This window comes from Eschrichtius robustus, chromosome X (genome assembly GCF_028021215.1).
Source record: "Eschrichtius robustus isolate mEscRob2 chromosome X, mEscRob2.pri, whole genome shotgun sequence".
Taxonomy (NCBI): domain Eukaryota; kingdom Metazoa; phylum Chordata; class Mammalia; order Artiodactyla; family Eschrichtiidae; genus Eschrichtius; species Eschrichtius robustus.
In genome coordinates this window covers 69,658,376-69,676,749 of record NC_090845.1, presented here as the reverse complement: position 1 = coordinate 69,676,749, position 18,374 = coordinate 69,658,376, and the positions used below count along the sequence as shown (strand labels likewise).

At 37.9% G+C, this 18,374-nt stretch overlaps 1 protein-coding gene across 1 annotated transcript in view; it reads right to left on the bottom strand.

The window, feature by feature from the left end:
• Positions 1-18,374, bottom strand: part of TENT5D (terminal nucleotidyltransferase 5D) — a 142,220-nt gene that overhangs the window by 22,739 nt on the left and 101,107 nt on the right. The window lies entirely within an intron of this gene.

Below are 18,374 nucleotides of genomic sequence, written 5' to 3'. Positions count from 1 at the left end.
GTAACTGCAGAGTATCTGACTGAGTAGATGTGCAATAGTTTTAACCAGTCTTCTACAGATTTATCCTTAAGTTATTTCTAGTGTTTTGTCATCACACACACACACACAAAGTTGTAATACATAACCTGTAGAGAAGTAAAACATGGAGGAAAAGAAGAAGCCATAGTACAGAAACATAAATATTAGACTAATAAAAATTTAACTATTCTACATTTCAAAAAATATGCAAAATTAAATCATAAACAGAAAAAAAGCTATTTAATATATACTGCTGTCAAATTTTTGCTCTCCTTAATATACAAAGAGATAAAAACATTGAGAGACTATATTAGAAACACATAAGAATAAAAGCCCTCATAAGAATTAAATATATTATCAAAAAGAAAAAAAAACAAACAACCCGGTCAAAAAATGGATAGAAGACCTAATAGACATTTCTCCAAAGTAGACATACAGATGGCCAACAGACACATGAAAAGATGCTGAATATCACTAATTATTAGAGAAATGAAAATCAAAACTACAATGAGGTATCACCTCACACCAGTCAGAGTGGCCATCATTAAAATATCTACAAATAATAAATGCTGGAGAGGGTGTGGAGGAAAAGGAACTCTTCTACACTGTTTGTGGGAATGTAAACTGGTGCATCCACTATGGAAAACAGTATGGAGGTTCCTTTAAAAACTAAAAACAGAGTTACTATATGATCCTACCAACCTACTCCTAGGCATATATCCAGAGAAAACTCTAATTTGAAAAGATATGTGTACCCCAATGTTCATAGCAGCACTATTTACAATAGCCAATATATGGAAGCAACCTAAATGTCCGTCGACAGATGAATGGATAAAGAAAATGTGGTATATATATATACATATATATGTATATATATTACTCAGTCAAACAAGAATGAAATAATGACATTTGCAGCAACATGGATGGACCTAGAGATTAAGTGAAGTAAGTCAGACAAAGACAAATATCATATGATATCATTTATATGTGGAATCTTAAAAATGATACAAATGAACTTATTTACAAAACAGAAAGTGACTCACAGACATAGAAAATAAACTTATGGTTACAAAAGGGGAAAGGGGAGGGGGAGGGATAAACTAGGAGTCTGGGATTAACATATTCACACTACTATATATGAAACAGATAAACAACAAGGACCTACTGTATAGCACAGGGAACTATATTCAATACCTTGCAATAACCTATAATGCAAAACTATCTGAAAAAGAATATATATACATAACTGAATCATTTTGCTGTACACCAGAAACTAACACAACATTGTAAATCAGCTATAGTTTAATTTAAAAAAAAAATTTAAGAAGAACTAAAGATATTGCACAAGAATGGTCCAATAATAAAATAATAAAGACAATAACACAAATACAATAGAAGAACATTTTCTATAGTTTACAAAGTTCTGAATCCAGAAATACAAATTGTTTAAGATCAAGTAATACTGATTTCACACATTTTGATAAATATTTGAATTTCAAGATAAAATAAAATTACATAAACAGTTAGGTTGGTAACATAAAAACATGATCTGTAAAGTGCTACTTTCAGGTCTTTCTACAACATTAAAAAGCAGAAAAGCAGTATGTATAAAGCCTCCTAGGTCAACTTGCTAGCAGAACAATGAATAACAAAAATAAGGCATAAAATCAGACCACTAAATCTGCCTAACAATAAAAAAAAAAGCTAAAAACATTTTAAAAATTTGAAAAATTCTTTCCAAATATGATATAGTTTAAGCCAAATATAAGAAAGGTAGAGGAAGCTAATTATTCTTTCTAAGAGAGCAAGGTCCTCTAACTTGACTTATCAATATAGCATTTGGAAATTCTCCAAATATGCTAGGCTATTTTCCTGATTCAGTATGGCTGATTCCAATGGAGTGCTTATAAAAAGAAATATATATATATATATATAAAAAACCACATGTCCTATCTCTTTGTCCACTCCCACATCTAGTTGCTAAATGACTGATTGAATAGTATAAACCTGCTTTATTTTAACCTCCAACTTACATTCTAAGGGTAGAAGTTGAATGATTTCTAGATAAACAAAGAAAGTGTTCACAAAAAATCCATGCATGATATTTTGAGGGAAGGAGAAAGTCTGTTTTTTTTCTATAACAACAAAAATAATATCTGTAATGGTTTGCATTTCTTGCGTCCTCACTGTGTTTGAGAAATTATGCTACATGATATACATATGTACATTTTTCTCATTGTATTCTCACAAGAACATTATGGAATAGGCATCTTTGTTATCTTCATTTTGCAGATGAGAAAACCAATACTCAGCAATATTAATAAGCTTGCCCAAGATTATGTAGCTAGTCAATCATAGAGCTGGGTTTTGAACCCAGGTAGTTCAAATCTAGCATCCACATGTGTTATGATCATCGGCAGAGGCAGATGGCTCCCCAACCAAGTTTTCGTTTGGATATGGAGACTGAGAGATCACACACAGAAACAAAAAGATATGAAAAGACTTATTACTTTAATAATTGTGATCTCTGGAGAGAGTAAGACAGGTCTCTCAAGGAGGTTAAAAATGGCTTGAGAGGGCAAAGAAAAAAGACTGGCTAGGGACCTTTACTGCAATTAGCAATAGGAGTAAGTGTTCCTGTGTATGGGCAGGGAATTTCATGGTTTAAATCTCACATTGGTCCCTAAGAAAGAAGCACTGAAGCATTCTTATCAGCTTGTCCAGAGGTAGAGTACAAGGTGAAGGAGAGGGAGTGAAGTCTAAAAGCTGTCAGTAGTCATAATCAAAAAATGGTGTCAAACTTCTCATTACAATTCATCCCTTATGTTTAACTGATAACTGGAACACAACTTGTTTCATTTAATTTCATTTAAACTTGTTTGAGGAAGGCATTATCATAATTTTTGAGGCCTGCAGCTTGAGGCCTTTAAGGAAGGTGAATGTTACATTGAATGCCTTGTTCAATAGCCCAGCATTCTGTATTCCAGGAACTGAGAATGTGACTTGGTCACATCAATACTATCTGGAACTCTGAAATGGATGAAGATTGACCTAATGGGGCCTTATATTGTGGCTTCAGTAAGTATAGAAATGTATTATCTTTATTTATATTTGGGTATCTGTGAAGCAAGAACTTTCCAGAGTTATTTAACAGAAATGGGGGAAACTTAGGAAATCACCTAAGAGTTTGTAAATATGTGCAAATGGGACCATTTGTTGCCAAGGCATCTAGTATTAAGATGACTGCCTGAAGTTTGGCCAATCGTGCTGGCCTTTGGGTCCTAACCTGTATCAGGGACATTTTAGTTAAGAGATGGAAAGCAGTAATATTTTACTGAGCCACATCACATATGAACTCCTATTACTGTTTATTTGGTTGCCCCCAAGGGGCTCCCCAAGTAACCAGGGGACCTGGAAAAGGGTGGCCTCCTCCATCATTGTGGCATTTGGCAAGGCACTAAGGATAGCTGAGGATACTCCCTTCTGCGTGTGGAATATGCCAGAGGGTCCAGTTTGGGTTCCATCATGTACCAAAGATGACTAATTAGTTGTGCTAAGCTTGTGAGGTACTGTTTCGGTGACCTAAGGCATAGGAGGGAGCTAGGTGTGAAGGTTCTCAGGCTCAGGGCCTGTGAGATCCTCCATTTCCAGGAGAGTCAAGTATGTATCTAGTAATTCCCACTGTAATGTATAGCTCAAACTGAGGAGTGCAGTTTCTTACATCAAAAGCCCTTGGACAATGTAAGGATATCATGAGGCATATGAAAATGTTGCTAAAACCTCTAAAATGAAGGAGTCTCTGGGGACACAAATAAGAGTACCTCTTGTATTCTTTCATTGGAGGGAGTCCCAAAGTGGGACAATCTGCAAGTGCATAAGTGAGATTAAATGAAATTTGCAAATGAATAATATGTTGCCTTGATAGACCAAATAAGCCTAAAATATGTTGGGGGTGCTGAGATTCAATAACTGTTTCTTGACAGCATCAGGGATGAAACAACCTTTGGTTTACCAAATAATTTTCAGGAATTTAATCAAGATAGCAGGTCCTTGCACTGTGTGTGGAACAATGGATCATCCCCTTTTTGCAAGCAATTTTGTATTTGTTCATCCTTAAGTCAAAAGAAACAAAAGCAAAACAAACAAATGGACAAATTAAACTTAAAAGCTTTGCAGAGTGAAAGATACCATTGACAAAATGAAAAGACAATCCACTGAATGTGAGAAAGTACTTGCAAATGATATGACCAATAATGGGTTAACATCCAAAGCATAAAAACTGTTCATACAACTGAACATCAAAAAATAAACCACTCAATAAAAAAATAGGCAGAAGACTTTTTTCCAAAGAAGACATACAGATGGTTAACAGCCACATGAAAATATGCTCAACATTGTTAATTATTAGAGAAATGCAAATCATAACAATGAGATCTCACCTCACACCTGTCAAAGTGGCTATCATCATAAAGTCTAGAAATAACAAATGTTGCAGAGGATGTGGAGAAAAGGGAACCCTCAAACACTGTTGGTGGGAATGTATATTGATGGAGCTACTGTGGAAAACATTATGGAGGTTCATCATAAAACTAAAAATAGAACCACTGTATTATCTAGCAAGTTTACTTCTGGGTATATATCTGGAAAAAATGAAAACACTAATTAGAAAAGATACATGCATCCCAATATTCATATCAGCACTAGTTATAATAACCAAGATATGTAAGGAGATAAATGGATAAAGAATATTATATATATATATGTGTGTGTGTATGTGTGTACATATATATGTGTACATATGTACACACACACACACTGCTATATTACTCAACCACAAAGCAGAATGAAATTCTAACATTTGCAGCAACATGGATGGACCTAGAGAATATTATGATTATTGAAATGTCAGACAAAGAAAGACAAATGCTGTATGATATCACTTATACGTGGAATCTAAAAATAATACAAGCAGATGCATATGCAAAACAGAAACAGACTCTTGGATATAGAAAGCAAACTAATGGTTACCAATGGAAAGAGAGAAGGTGAGAGGGGCAAATTAGGGGTATGGGATTAAGAGATACAAACTATTATGTATAAAGTAGATAAGCAACAAGGGTATATTGTATAGCATGGGGAATTATAGCCATTATCTTGTAATAACTTTTAGTTGAGTATGATCTGTAAAAATACTAAATCAATATACTGTATACCTGAAACTAATATAATATTATAAATCAACTATACTTCAATAAAAAAAGAAAGAAAAAAAAGATAAGTGTCTGTGAGGATATGGAGAAAAGGGAACCCTTCCTGTCAATGAAAGACACCGTGAACAAAGTAATAGGCAAATAAGAGAATGGGATAAGTTATTTGCAATGTTTAAAAATTACAAAGTATGGGGAGTCGAGGTCCAGATGGTGGAATAGGAGGACCTGGGGTTCACTTCTCCCCACAAGTACATCAAGAATACATCTACAAGTGGAACAATTCACACAGAGCACCTGCTGAACACTAGCAGAGGACCTTGGACACCTAAAAGGACAAGAAAAGTTCCCCACATAACTGGGTAGGACGAAGGAGAGAAAGGGAAGGAAAAGAGGAAATGAGATAGGACCCACACCCCTTGGGGGGAGCTGAAGGAGAGGAGAGGTTACTGCAACTGGGGAGGCCCCCTCGCTGGCAGCAAAATATGCTGAAATAGAGTGGGAGCTGCAGAGGCTATCAGAAGAAAGTGCAGCAGCCGGTCTGTGGCAAGGAGGACAGAGCGAGACGTGCATAGATGGTCTATGCCACAGCTATGCTAGTCACAGCCTGAGATGGGTGTCCAACAATGTTGGTGGGGGCTGGGTGCTGAAGCATGGGTTTAGGAGAGTGGACTTAGGGAGGGAACTGCTGTTGGCTGCAGAGATGGCCTGAAGGGATGGGAGTGAGGAGCTCCGCAGAACTCTCCTGGAGGAAGCAGTGTCTGCCTTGGAGATGAGGAACCATTGTTGAGTGGCGTGCAAGGGGCAGGGCTGCCATCATGTTTTCTCTCCCCACATGCTGGCCCCTGCCTCTGCAGGCAATGGGAGGGACTCCCAACAGAGCGAGCACATGCACCCCAGTCATAGCCTCTTTATTCCCCTCCTGCCTCAGCAAGCACATGTGCCCAAATCAGCCCCCAACTCTTGCCCCTCCCACCGAAGTGAGCAAGCATGCCTCAGTAAGTTGTGGCCTTTGCCCCCTCTTGCCTGGGTGGGGAGCAGATGCCTGAGGGTGACTCATATGCAGAGGTGGGATCGAAAACAAAGCTGAACCCCAAGAGCTGTGCAACTAAGAAAGAGGAAATGAAATCTCTCCATGCAGCTGCACAAGCCTTGGATTAAATCCCCGTGATCAGCCTGGTATATCCAATGCCTACAGAATTATCTGAATGGATAACGAGTGCTCCCACAACTGAGATGGGCCTAGCTTTAGCAGCTGTGGATTTTGGGAGCATGTACATGTGGGAGTTGGGACAGATCAGATTCTGAGCTGCCCCCAAAGTGCCCAAAGCAGGTCCAGAGACCTAACTAGAGGTCTTGGAGGGCTTTCTGGGGAGGTGAGGGTTGGCTGTGGCTCCCTATTGGAGCAAGGACATTGATAGCAGAGGTCCCAGGGAATTTTTTTGATTTGTTTTGTTTTGTTGTTATTGTTTTAATTTTCTAAAATTTTTAATTTTTGTTTATTTAAAATTTTATATATATATTTTTTTATTTTTCTATTTTTATTTTATTTACTCTTTGTTTCTTTTTATTGTGCTTTTTGTATTTATTTTTTGTTTTTTTTTATTTTTGGTTTTTGTTTTCTTTTTCTCTTTCATATTTTTTGTCTTTGTCATTTTTGTGTGTTTATTTTTTGTTTTCCTTTCTTTTTTATTGTTTTTGCTTTGTCTTCTGGTTTTTAGTTTTGTTAGTTTTCTTATTATTGTTTGTTTTGTTTTTTTGGATTTTCATTTGGTTGTTTTCTTTTTTGTTTTCTTTGTTTCTTTTTTAGTTTTGTTTGGTATTGTTTTTATTCTTTGTCTTTGTTTTTCTCTGTTTGTTTTGTTTTTTTTCTTTTTATATTTTATTTTGGCCATGCTGCATGGTATGCAGGGTGTTGGTTGCCTGGCTGAGGGTCGAACCTGAACCCCTGTGGTGGGAGCACTGAGTCCTGGCCACTGAACCACCAGAGAATTCCAGGCCCCAGGGAATATTAATTGGTGTGAGTTCTCCCAGAGGTCCCCATCTTTGCAACAAGACCTGACTCCACCCAACACCCTGCAAGCTCCAGTGCAAGACTCTTCAGGCCAAACAACCAGCAAGAGAGGAAAACAGCCCCACCTATCAGCAGACAGGCTGCCTAAGTCGAACTAAGCTAACAGACACCCTAAAACACGCCCCTTGACATGGCTCTGCCCACAGAGGGCAAGACCCAGCTTCACCCAACAGAGCACAGACACCTCCCATCAGGAAGCCTACACCAATCCCTGGACCAACCTCTTCCACCAGGGGGCAGACACCAGTAGGAAGAGGAATTATGACCCTGCAGCCTGCAGAAAGAAGAAGACAAACACAGTAAGTTAGACAAAATTAGACGACAGAGGAATATGTTGCAGATGCAGGGGAAAGGTAAAAAACGACCAACTGAATGAAGAAGCGATGGACAATCTACCTGAAAAGATAATTCAGAGTGATGATAGTAAAGATGATCCAAGATCTCGGAAATAGAATGAAGGCACAGAGAGAGAAAATACAAGAAATGTTAAAAAGGACCTACAGGAACTAAAGAATTAAAAAAAGTGATGAACAATGCAATAAATGAAATGAAAAATACACTTGAAGGAATCAATAGCAGAACAACTGAGGCAGAAGAACAGGTAAGTGATCTGGAAGATAGAATAGTGGAAATCATTGCCATGGAACAGACTGAAGAAAAAAGAATGAAAAGAAATGGGGGGGGGAGAGGAGAAGATGGCAGAAGAGTAAGATGCAGAGATCACCTTCTTCCCCATAGATACATCAGAAATACATCTACACATGGAACTGCTCCTATAGAACACCCACTGAACGCTGGCAGAAGACGTCAGACCTCCCAAAAGGCAAGAAACTCCACACGAACCTGGGTAGGGCAAAATAAAAAAGAAACAACAGAGACAAAAGAATAGGGATGGAACTTGCACCAGTGGGAGGGAGCTGTGAAGGAGGAAAGGTTTCCACACACTAGGAAGCCCCTTCGTGGGAGGAGACTGCGAATGGCAGAGGGGGGAAGCTTCGGAGCCACGGAGGAGAGCACAGAAACAGGGGTGCGGAGGGCAAAGTGGAGAGATTCCCACACAGAGGAGCAGTGCCAACCAGCACTCACCAGCCCGAGAAGCTTGTCTGCTCACCCGCCGGGGTGGGCAGGGGCTGGAGCTGAGGCTTGGGCTTCAGTCAGATTGCAGGGAGAGGACTGGGTTTGGCAGCGTGAACACAACCTGAAGGGGTTAGCGCACCACAGCTAGCCAGGAGGGAGTCCAGGAAAAGGTCTGGAGCTGCCGAACAGGCAAGAGACTTTTTCTGGTCTCTTTGTTTCCTGGTGGGCGAGGAGAGGGGAATCAGAGCGCCACCTAAATGAGCTCCAGAGACGGGCGCGAGCCGTGGCTATCAGCGCGGAACCCAGAGACGGGCATGAAATGCTAAGGCTGCTGCTGCTGCCACCAAGAAGCCTATGTGCAAGCACAGGTCACTATCCACACCGCCCCTCCTGGGAGCCTGTGCAGACCGCCACTGACAGGGTCCCGTGATCCAGGGACAACTTCCCTGGGAGAACGCAGGGCGCTCCTCAGGCTGCTACAATGTCACGCCGGCCTTTGGTGCCGCAGGCTTGCCCCGCATCCCTCCCCTCCCTCCCCCCGGCCTGAGTGAGCCAGAGCCCATGAATCAGCTGCTCCTTTAACCCCGTCCTGTCTGAGTGAAGAACAGACGCCCTCAGGTGACCTACAAGCAAAGGCGGGTCCAAATCCAAACCTGAAACCCGGGAGATGTGCGAACAAAGAAGAGAAAGGGAAATTTCTCCAGGCAGCCTCAGAAGCAGTGGATTAAAGCTCCACAAACAGCTTGATGTACCTGCATCTGTGGAATACCTGAATAGACAACGAGTCATCCCAAATTGAGGAGGTGGACTTTGGAAGCAAGATATATTATTTTTTTCCCCTTTTGCTCTTTTTGTGATTGTGTATGTGTATACTTCTGTGTGTGATTTTGCCCGTATAGCGTTGCTTTCACCATTTGTCCTAGGGTTCTATCCGTCCATTTTATTTATTTATTTATTTTTTACTTTAAAAAAATTTTTTGATAATAATTATTTTTTACTTTTTATTTTAATAACTTTATTTTACTTTATCTTACTTTATTTTATATTATCCTCATTCTTTCTTTCTTTCTATTTTTTCTCCCTTTTATTCTGAGCTGTGTGGATGAAAGGCTCTGGGTGCTCCAGCCAGGCATCAGGGTTGTGCCTCTGAGGTGGGAGAGCCAACTACACGACACTGGTGCACAAGAGACCTCCCAGCTCCACGTAACACCAAAGGATGAAAATCTCCCAGAGATCTCCATCTCAACACAAAGATCCAGCTTCACTCAATGACAAGCAAGCTATAGTGCTGGACACCCTATGCCAAACAACTAGCAAGACAGGAACACAGCCCCATCCATTAGCAGAGAGGCTGCCTAAAATCATAATAAGGCCACAGACACGCCAAAACACACCACCAGACGTGGACCTGCCCACCAGAAAGACAAGATCCAGGCTCATCCACCAGAACACAGGCACTAGTTCCCTCCACCAGGAAGCCTACACAACCTACTGAACCAACCTTAGCCACTGGGGACAGATACCAAAAACAACAGGAACTACGAACCTGCAGCCTGCGAAAAGGAGACCCCAAACACAGTAAGATAAGCAAAATGAGAAGACAGAAAAACACACAGCAGATGAAGGAGCAAGGTAAAGACCCAGCAGACCTAACAAATGAAGAGGAAATAGGCAGTCTACCTGAAAAAGTATTCAGAATAATGATAGTAAAGATGATCCAAACTCTTGGAAATAGAATAGACAAAATGCAAGAAACATTTAACAAGGACCTAGAAGAACTAAAACGGAACCAAGCAATGATGAAAAACACAATAAATGAAATTAAAAATACTCTAGAAGGGATCAATAGCAGAATAACTGAGGCAGAAGAATGGATAAGTGACATAGAAGATAAAATAGTGGAAATAACTACTGCAGAGCAGAATAAAGAAAAAAGAATGAAAAGAACTGAGGACACTCTCAGAGACCTCTGGGACAACATTAAAAGCACCAGCATTAGAATTATAGGGGTCCTAGAAGAAGAAGAGAAAAAGAAAGGGACTGAGAAAATATTTGAAGAGATTATAGATGAAAACTTCCTTAATATGGGAAAGGAAATAGTTAATCAAGTCCTGGAAGCACAGAGAGTCCCAAACAGGATCAATCCAAGGAGAAACATGCCAAGAGACATATTAATCAAACTATGAAAAATTAAATACAAAGAAAACATATTAAAAGCAGCAAGGGAAATACAACAAATAACACACAAGGGACTCCCCATAAGGTTAACAGCTGAACTTACAGCAGAAACTCTGCAAACTAGAAGGGAGTGACAGGACATATTAAAAGTGATGAAGGAGAAAAACCTACAACCAAGATTACTCTAATGAGCAAGGACCTCATTCCAATTTGATGGAGAAATTAAAAGATTTACAGACAAGCAAAAGCTGAGAGAGTTCAGCACCACCAAACCAGCTTTACAACAAATGCTAAAGGAACTTCTCTAGGCAAGAAACACAAGAGAAGGAAAACACCTAAAATAACAAACCCAAAACATTTAAGAAAATGGGAATAGGAACATACATATTGATAATTACCTTAAATGTAAATGGATTAAATGCTCCCAACAAAAGACACAGACTGGCTGAATGGATACAAAAACAAGACCCGTATATATGCTGTCTACAAGAGAACTACTTCAGACCTAGGGACACATACAGACTGAAAGTGAGGGGATGGAAAAAGATATTCCATGCAAATGGAAATCAAAAGAAAGCTGGAGTAGCAATTCTCATATCAGACAAAATAGACTTTAAAATAAAGACTACTACAAGAGACAAAGAAGGACACTATATAATGATCAAGGGATCGTTTCAAGAAGAAGATATAACAATTGTAAATATTTATGCACCCAAACTAGGAGCACCTCAGTACATAAGGCAAATACTAACAGCCATAAAAGGGGAAATTGACAGTAACACAATCATAGTAGTGGACTTTAACACCCCACTTTCACAAATGGATAGATCATCCAAAATGAAAATAAATAAGCAAAGACAAGCTTTAAATGATACATTAAACAAGGTGGACTTAATTGATATTTATAGGACATTCCACCCAAAAACAACAAAGTACACATTTTTCTCAAGTGCCCATGGAACATTCTCCAGGATATGTCATATCTTGGGTCACAACTCAGGCCTTGGTAAATTTAAGAAAATTGAAATTGTATCAAGTATCTTTTCTGACCACAACACTATGAGACTAGATATCAATTACAGGAAAAGATCTGTAAAAAATACAAACACATGGAGGCTACACAATACAATACTTAATAATGAAGTGATCACTGAAGAAATCAAAGGGGAAATCAAAAAATACCTAGAAACAAATGACAATGGAGACACGACGACCCAAAACCTATGGGATGCATTTAAAGCAGTTCTAAGAGGGAAGTTTATAGCAATAAAAGCCTACCTCAAGAAACAGGAAACATCTCGGATAAACAACCTAAACTTGCACCTAAATCAATTAGAGAAAGAAGAACAAAAAACCCCAAAGTTAGCAGAAGGAAAGAAAGCATAAAGATCAGATCAGAAATAAATGAAAAAGAAATGAAGGAAACAATAGCGAACATCAATAAAACTAAAAGCTGGTTCTTTGAGAAGATAAACAAAATTGATAAACCATTAGCCAGACCCATCAAGAAAAAAAGGGAGAAGACTCAAATCAATAGAATTAGAAATGAAAAAGAAGTAACCACTGACACTGCAGAAATACAAATGATCATGAGAGAATACTACAAGCAACTCTATGCCAATAAAATGGACAACCTGGAAGAAATGGACAGATTCTTAGAAATGCACAACCTGCTGAGACTGAACCAGAAAGAAATAGAAAATATGAACAGACCAATCACAAGCACTGAAATTGAAACTGTGATTAAAAATCTTCCAACAAACAAAAGCCCAGGACCAGATGGCTTCACAGGCGAATTTTATCAAACTTTTAGAGAAGAGCTAACACCTATCCTTCTCAAACTCTTCCAAAATATTGCAGAGGGAGGAACACTCCCAAACTCATTCTACGAGGCCACCATCACCCTGATACCAAAATCAGACAAAGATGTCACAAAGAAAGAAAACTACAGGCCAATATCACTGATGAACATAGATGCAAAAATCCTCAACAAAATACTAGCAAACAGAATCCAACAGCATATAAAAAGAATCATACAACATGATCATGTGGGGTTTATTCCAGAAATACAAGGATTCTTCAATATACGCAAATCAATCAACGTGATACACCATATTAACAAATTGAAGGAGAAAAACCATATGATCATCTCAATAGATGCAGAGAAAGCTTTCGACAAAATTCAACACCCATTTATGATAAAAGCCCTGCAGAAAGTAGGCATAGAGGGAACTTTCCTCAACATAATAAAGGCCATATATAACAAACCAACAGCCAACATCGCTCTCAATGGTGAAAAACTGAAACCATTTCCACTAAGATCAGGAACAAGACAAGGTTGCCCACTGTCACCACTATTATTCAACATAGATTTGGAAGTCTTAGCCATGGCAATCAGAGAAGAAGAAGAAATAAAAGGAATCCAAATCGGAAAAGAAGAAGTAAAGCTGTCACTATTTGCAGATGACATGATACTATACATACAGAATCCTAAAGATGCTACCAGAAAACTACTAGAGCTAATCAATGAATTTGGTAAAGTAGCAGGATACAAAATTTATGCACAGAAATCTCTTGCATTCCTATACACTAATGATGAAAAATCTGAAAGTGAAATTAAGAAAACACTCCCATTTACCACTGCAACAAAAAGAATAAAATATCTAAGAATAAACCTACCTAAGGAGACAAAAGACCGGTATGCAGAAAATTATAAAACACTGATGAAAGAAATTAAAGATGATACTAATAGATGGAGAGATATACCATGTTCTTGGATTGGAAGAATCAACATTGTGAAAATGACTATACTACCCATAGCAATCTACAGATTCAAAGCAATCCCTATCAAACTACCACTGTCATTTTTCACAGAACTAGAACAAGAAATTTCACAATTTGTATGGAAACACAAAAGACCCCGAATAGCCAAAGCAATCTTGAGAACGAAAAATGGAGCTGGAGGAATCAGGCTCCCTGACTTCAGATTATACTACAAAGCTACAGTAATCAAGACGGTATCTTACTGGCACAAAAACAGAAACATAGATCAATGGAACAGGATACAAAGCCCAGAGACTAACCCACACACATATGGTCAGCTTACTTTTGATAAAGGAGGCTAGAATATACAGTGGAGAAAAGACAGCCTCTTCAATAAGTGGTGCTGGGAAAACTGGACAGCTACAAGTAAAAGTATGAAATTGGAACACTCCCTAACACCATACACAAAAATAAACTCAAAATGGATTAAAGACCTAAATGTAAGGCCGACACTATCAAACTCTTAGAGGAAAACATAGGCAGAACACTCTATGACATAAATCACAGCAAGATCCTTTTTGACCCACCTCCTAGAGAAATGGAAATAAAAACAAAAATAAACAAATGGGACCTAATGAAACTTAAAAGCTTTTCCACAGCAAAGGAAACCATATACAAGACCAAAAGACAACCCTCAGCATGGGAGAAAATATTTGCAAAGGAAGCAACTGACAAAGGATTAATCTCCAAGATTTACAAGCAGCTCATGCAGCTCAATAACAAAAAAACAAACAAGTCAATCCAAAAATGGGCAGAAGACCTAAATAGACATTTCTCCAAAGAAGATATACAGATTGCCAACAGACACATGAAAGAATGCTCAACATCATTAATCATTAGAGAAATGCAAATCAAAACTACAATGAGATATCATCTCACACCGGTCAGAATGGCCATCGTCAAAAAATCTAGAAACAATAAATGCTGGAGAGGGTGAGGAGAAAAGGGAACACTCTTGCACTGTTGGTGGGAATGTAAATTGATACAGCCACTATGGAGAACAGTATGGAGGTTCCTTAAAAAACTAAAAATAGAACTACCATACGACCCATCAATCCCACTACTGGGCATATACCCTGAGAAAACCATAATTCAGAAAGAGTCATGTACCAAAATGTTCATTGCAGCTCTATTTACAATAGCCAGGACATGGAAGCAACCTAAATGTCCATCATCGGAAGAATAGATAAAGAAGATGTGGCACACAGTATACAATGGAATATTACTCAGCCATAAAAAGGAACGAAATGGAGTTATTTGTAATGATGTGGATGGAGTTAGAGTCTGTCATACAGAGTGAAGTAAGTGAGAAAGAGAAAAACAAATACAGTATGCTAACACATATATATGGAATCTAAGGGGAAAAAAAAGGGTCATGAAGAACCTAGGGGCAAGACGGGAATAAAGACACAGACCTACTAGAGAATGGACTTGAGGATATGGGGAGGGGGAAGGGTAAGACGTGACAAAGTGAGAGAGTGGCATGGACATATATACACTACCAATCGTAAAATAGATAGCTAGTGCGAAGCAACTGCATAGCACAGGGAGATCAGCCCTGTGCTTTGTGACCACCTGGAGGGGCGGGATAGGGAGAGTGGGAGGGAGGGAGATGCAAGAGGGAAGAGATATGGGAACATATGTGTATGTATAACTGATTCACTTTGTTATAAATCAGAAACTAACACACCATTATAAAGCAATTATACTCCGATAAAGATGTTAAAAAAAAGAAAAAGAAATAAGGGCAGTCCCAGAGACCTCTGGGTCAACATTAAACACACTAATATTTGAATTATAGGAGTCCCCAAAGAAGAAGAGAAAGAGAAATTGTCTGAGAAAATATTTGAAAAGGTTATAGTCAAAAACTTAAATAATAAAGGAAAGGACATAGTCACCCATGTCAGGGAAGTGAAGAGAGTCCCATGCAGAAAAATTTCAAAGTGTAACACACCGAGACACATATTAATCAAACTAACAAATATTAAATTCAAAGAAAATATATTAAAGGGAGCAAGGGAAATGCAACAAATAACATACAAGGGAATCCCCATAAGGTTATCAGCTGATTTTTCAGCAGAAACTCTGCAGACCAGAAGAGAGTGGCAGGATATATTTAAAGTGATGAAAGGGAAAAACCTACAACCAAGAATACTCTATCTAGCAAGGCTTTCATTCAGATTTGATGGAGAAATCAAAAGCTTTACAGACAAGCAAAAGCTAAGAGAATTCAGCACCACCAAGCCAGGTTTACAACAAACGCTAAAGGAACTTCTCTAGGCAGGGAACACAAGAGAAGAAAAAGACCTACACAAACAAACCCAAAACAGTTAAGAAAATGGTAAAATCAAATACACATCGATAATTACTTTACATGTAAATGGATTAAGTACTCCAACCAAAAGACACAGACTGACTGAATGGATACAAAAACAAGACCCATATATATGTTGTCTACAAGAAACTCACTTCAAACCTAGGGACACATACAATCTGAAAATGAGAGGATGGGAAACGATATTCCATGCAAATGGAAATCAAAAGAAAGCTGGAGTAGCAATACTCATATCAGACAATATAGACTTTAAAATAAAGGCTGTTAAAAGAGACAAGGAAGGACACTACATAATGATCAAGGCATCAATCCAAGAAAAAGATATAACAACTGTAAATGTATATGCACCCAACATAGGAACACCACAATATATAAGGCAAATGCTAACAGCCATAAAAGGGGAAATTAACAGTAACACAATAATAGGGTGAGACTTCAACACCCCACTTACAACAATGGATAGATCAACCAGATAGAAAATTAATACAGAAACACAAGCCTAAAATGGCACATTAGGCCATATAGATTTAATTGATATTCATAGGATATTCCATTGAAAGCAGCAGATTACAATTTCTTCTCAAGTGCACACAGAACATTCTCCAGGATAGATCACACTTTGGGTCACAAATCAAGCCTCAGTAAATTTAAGAAAATTGAAATCATAGCAAAGGTCTTTTCTGACCACAACTCTATGAGATTAGAAATCAATTACAGGAAAAATTCTGAAAAAATACAGACACATGGAGGCCAAATATGTTATTAATAATCAATGGATCAATGAAGAAATCAAAGAGGAAATAAAAAAAATACCTAGAGAGAGACGACAATGAAAAGATGACAATGTAAAACCCATGGGACACAGCAAAAGCAGTACTAAGAGGGAAGTTTATAACTTTACAATCTTACCTCAAGAAACAAGAAAAATCTCAAATAAACAACCTATACTTACACCTAAAGCAACTGGAGAAAGAAGAACAACAAAACCCAATGTTAAAAGAAGGAAAGAAATCATAAATATGAGAGCAGAAATAAATGAAATAGAGACGAAGAAAACAATAGCAAAGATTAATGAAACTAAAAGTTGGTTCTTTGTAAAGATAAAGAAAATTGATAAACCTTTACACAGACTCATCAAAAAAAATGTAGAGGGATAGAATCAATAAAATTAGAAATGAAAAAGGAGAAGTTACAATGGATACCACAGAATACAAAGGGTCATAAGAGACTACTACTAGCAACTATAAAACAATAATATGGAAAACCTAGAAGAAATGGACAAGTTCTTAGAAAGAAACAACCTTCAAGACTGAGCTAGGCAGAAATAGAATATATGAACAGACCAATCACAAGTACTGAAGTTGAAACTGTGATTAAAATTTTCCAACAAAGAGTCCAGGACCAGATGGCTTCACAGGTGAATTCTAACAAAAATTTATTGAAGAGTTAATACCTACCCTTCTGAAACTCTTCCAAAAAATTGCAGAGGAAGGAACACTCTGAAGCTCATTCTATGAGCCACCTTCATCCTGATACAAAAACCAGACAAAGATATCACAAGAAAAGAAAATTACAGGCCAATATCACTGATGAATGTAGATATAAAAATCCTCCACATAGTACTAGCAAACCAAATCCATCAACACATAAAAAGGATCATACACCCTGATCAAGTGTAATATATCCCAGTGATGCAAGGATTCTTCAATCAAATCAATGTGATACACCACATTAACAACTTGAAGAATAAAAATTGTCTGATCATCTCAATAGATTTAGAAAAAGCTTTTGACAAAGTTCAACACCCATTTTTGATAAAACTCTCCATAACTGGGCTTAAAGGAAACCTGCCTCAACTTTATAAAGGCCATGTATGACAAACATACAACTAACATCATACTCAATAGTGTAAAGCTGAAAGTATTTCTTCTAAGATTAGGAACAAGACAAGTATGTACACTCTCGCCACTTTTATTCAACATAATTTTGGAAGTCCTAGCCAAGCCTATCAGACAACAAAAAGAAGTAAAAGGAATCCAAATTGGAAAAGAAGTAAAACTGTCACTGTTTGCAGATGACATGATATTGTATATAGAAAATCCTAAAGTCACCACCAGAAAACTACTAGAGCTTATAAATGAATTTGGTAAAGTTGCAAGATACAAAATTAATACACAGAACTCTCTTGCATTCCTATATACTTACAATAAAATATCAGAAAGTGAGATTAAGGAAACAATCTCAATTACCATTGCATCAAAAACAATAAAATACCTAGGAATAAACCTACCAAAGGAGGCAAAAGACCTGTACTCAGAAAACTACAAGATACTGATGAAAGAAATCAAAGAAAACACAAACAGCTGGAGAGATATACCATGTTCTTGGGTTGGAAGAATCAATATTGTGAAAATGACTGTACTACCCAAAGCAATCTACAGAGTCTGTGCAATCCCTATCAAATTACCAAGGGCATTTTTCACAGAACTAAAACTAAAAAATTCTACAATGTTTTGGAAATGCAAAAGGCCATGAATAACCAAAGCAATCTTGAGAAAGAAAAATGGAGCTGGAGCAGTCAGGCCCCCTAACTTCATACTATACTACAATGCTACAGTCATCAAAACAGTGTGGTACTGGCATAAAAAACAGAAATATAGGT